The sequence below is a fragment of the Schistocerca nitens genome, chromosome 9, assembly GCF_023898315.1.
Source record: "Schistocerca nitens isolate TAMUIC-IGC-003100 chromosome 9, iqSchNite1.1, whole genome shotgun sequence".
NCBI classification, from domain to species: Eukaryota; Metazoa; Arthropoda; class Insecta; order Orthoptera; family Acrididae; genus Schistocerca; species Schistocerca nitens.
The window spans coordinates 136905778-136909829 of NC_064622.1; positions in this window are offsets into that span (position 1 = coordinate 136905778).

Sequence of the window (4052 nt, forward strand, 5' to 3'; positions counted from 1 at the left end):
ACACCAAAATTGTCCATCTGGGGAAACTAGTTGGTGCAAGTGGCGCATTGCAGAGGCTACCGGACATCTAGACGAATATCAACATCACCAGCCGCTCTCCAAAGAAGTTCAAAACGTGATTCATCCGATCTACGAGGCCCTTTCGGAGGACGAATTATTGTATCGGTACTTGGGAGGAAACACACAAAATTCAAATGAAAGTTTGAACGCGTGTGTTTGGAAGGTAGCCCCCATACATTTGCATTCTGGCGCGAAGACTGTGGAAATTGGGACTTTCCTGGCAGTGAGTAGCTTCAACGAAGGGTATTCAGCAATTCTGAAGACCATGACAACGATGAACGTCACCCTGGGACTCTATTCGACGCAGTTCGCCAAGCATTCGGGCGACCATCGGATTCAAGCGGCGGAAAACCGCTTGTCACCGGCCGTACGAGCGGCTCTGGAGCAGCGCAGTATGGCCCAGATCGAGCAGAACGCCCTCTGTGAGGAGGAGGAAGGACTAGTTTATGGACCCGGAATAGTAGATTGAACGTACGTTGCATAATATTGCATTTATATCTAGTCAAAACTTCAAACGCGTATTTCTCGAGATGATTTTTTTTTTTATCGCGCGGTATGGTAACTAACGTCAACTCAATTTTGATTGCAGACGAGCCGGCTGACCTGTGACATACCGCGCGTGGAGATCTACATCGAAATTTTGTTTCGTTCCGACGGAACTTCCGCCTTTGCTCTTCGGCATTTCCGGTCGAAAAAATTCCAGTTTGTGTAGGAAATATCAGTAAACATTTTGACCAAATTTGACATTGATATCTATAACACATCCGGAGAAAAAAATTCTCAAAGAACATGCTTTTTTCGGACCAAGGGTAGTAAATCTCCCCTTAAATTTCGACAGCACTGCAGATGATAATGATTAAAGTACTTGCGCATTTTAGCCGTTTCTGGCAATTTTAACTACATTTTATTGGTTCTTTCTGTGTGTAGCTTCTGGAAAAATGCATAGTTTTGTATTAAATGACTCTTCTTCTAGAAAACGTTTTGAGCTAGGCATTTGAATATTTATATCACGCTCACATTATCATGATATAACGGATGTACAATAAAAAATTCAGTACCTCTAGCTCCCTTGTACGATACCAAAGATTAACAAAAAAATAGCTAAAACATTAAAGCTTGTTTAAAACATTAATATCACATTTTCTAGCATGTATTGTTAACATACACTCCTGGAAATTGAAATAAGAACACCGTGAATTCATTGTCCCAGGAAGGGGAAACTTTATTGACACATTCCTGGGGTCAGATACATCACATGATCACACTGAAAGAACCACAGGCACATAGACACAGGCAACAGAGCATGCACAATGTCGGCACTAGTACAGTGTATATCCACCTTTCGCAGCAATGCAGGCTGCTATTCTCCCATGGAGATGATCGTAGAGATGCTGGATGTAGTCCTGTGGAACGGCTTGCCATGCCATTTCCACCTGGCGCCTCAGTTGGACCAGCGTTCGTGCTGGACGTGCAGACCGCGTGAGACGACGCTTCATCCAGTCCCAAACATGCTCAATGGGGGACAGATCCGGAGATCTTGCTGGCCAGGGTAGTTGACTTACACCTTCTAGAGCACGTTGGGTGGCACGGGATACATGCGGACGTGCATTGTCCTGTTGGAACAGCAAGTTCCCTTGCCGGTCTAGGAATGGTAGAACGATGGGTTCGATGACGGTTTGGATGTACCGTGCACTATTCAGTGTCCCCTCGACGATCACCAGTGGTGTACGGCCAGTGTAGGAGATCGCTCCCCACACCATGATGCCGGGTGTTGGCCCTGTGTGCCTCGGTCGTATGTAGTCCTGATTGTGGCGCTCACCTGCACGGCGCCAAACACGCATACGACCATCATTGGCACCAAGGCAGAAGCGACTCTCATCGCTGAAGACGACACGTCTCCATTCGTCCCTCCATTCGCGCCTGTTGCGACACCACTGGAGGCGGGCTGCACGATGTTGGGGCGTGAGCGGAAGACGGCCTAACGGTGTGCGGGACCGTAGCCCAGCTTCATGGAGACGGTTGCGAATGGTCCTCGCCGATACCCCAGGAGCAACAGTGTCCCTAATTTGCTGGGAAGTGGCAGTGCGGTCCCCTACGGCACTGCGTAGGATCCTACGGTCTTGGCGTGCATCCGTGCGTCGCTGCGGTCCGGTCCCAGGTCGACGGGCACGTGCACCTTCCGCCGACCACTGGCGACAACATCGATGTACTGTGGAGACCTCACGCCCCACGTGTTGAGCAATTCGGCGGTACGTCCACACGGCCTCCCGCATGCCCACTATACGCCCTCGCTCAAAGTCCGTCAACTGCACATACGGTTCACGTCCACTCTGTCGCGGCATGCTACCAATGTTAAAGACTGCGATGGAGCTCCGTATGCCACGGCAAACTGGCTGACACTGACGGCGGCGGTGCACAAATGCTGCGCAGCTAGCGCCATTCGACGGCCAACACCGCGGTTCCTGGTGTGTCCGCTGTGCCGTGCGTGTGATCATTGCTTGTACAGCCCTCTCGCAGTGTCCGGAGCAAGTATGGTGGGTCTGACACACCGGTGTCAATGTGTTCTTTTTTCCATTTCCAGGAGTGTACATAGATCAGAAAGAAACAATAAGCGTTCCTGAGAATTATATAGATGTTTCGAACCTCTAAGTCTAAAAGTTCCTGATGCACGAGAAGCGTTTGACAAGTCCGTGCAAAAATAAAAACTATTTACGTGTTTGGGGTAAACCGTTTTTATTTTTCGACATAGTCTCCGTTTAGATTTATACACTTCGTCTAGTGCTGTTCTAATTTGTTGATCCCTTCCGAATAATAGGAATTGTCCAAGTATGCAAAACAGCTATTAGTTGCTATTGCTGCAATCACCTCCTCATTTGAATAAAATCTTTCTCGCGTCAGCCATTTCTTCAAATTGGGGAACAAATAGTAGTCTGAGGGAGCCAAGTCTGGAGAATAGGGGGGGGGGGTTGTGAAACGAATTGGAATCCTATTTCCATTAATTTTGTGACCACAACTGCTGAGGTGCGTGCTGGTGCATTGTCGTGATGGAAAATGACTTTTTTGCGGCCCAATCGACGGCGTTTTTCTTGCAGCTCGGTTTTCAAACGGTCCAATAACGATGAATAATATTCACCTGTAATAGTTTTACCCTTTCCCAGATAGTCGATGAGGATTATCCCTTACCAATTCCAAAAGCACTATAACCGTTCCGGCCGAAGGAATTGTCTTCGCCTTTTTCGGTGCAGATTCTACCTTGGTAACCCATTGTTTAGATTGTTGCTTGGTCTCAGGAGTATAGTAATGTATCCATGTTTCATTTTCATCCACAGTGACGAAACGAAGCTTAAAGTCCTGGGGATTCTACCTGAACAGCTGTAAACCATCCTTGCAACATTTCACATGATTCCGTTTTTGCTCAAGCATGAGCAATCGCAGAACCCATCTTGCGGAAAGCTTTCTCATGTCCAAATGTTTATGCAAAATATTATGTACCCCTTCATTCGAGATGCCCACAGCACTAGCAATCTAACACACCTTAACTCTTCCGTCATCCATCACCGTATCATGGATTTTATCAACGATTTCTGGAGTTGTAACCTCCACAGGGCGTCCAGAACGTTCAGCATCACTTGTGCCCATATGGCCACTCCGAAAATTTTGAAACCACTTATAAACTGTTCTAATCGAAGGTGCAGAGTCACCGTAATGTTTATCATGCTTCTCTTTAGTCTCCTGAGGCGTTTTTGACAATCACTCGACTTCCTTGATTCACACGAATGTCAAACACAAAGAAATAGACCAATATGGCTGAAATTTGGTGTGCGTTCTTTCCAAAGATGCTACTAACTAAACATGACCTCGATACGCGCCGGTGGTGCCATCTCTCGGAGTTTGCACGGACTTTTCAAACGCCCCTCGTAATGGGTTAGGAGTGCTGTATTTTTCATTCCCCTTAAGCTCTTGTTACGTGGAGCAAGTTTCTCTCCATATTT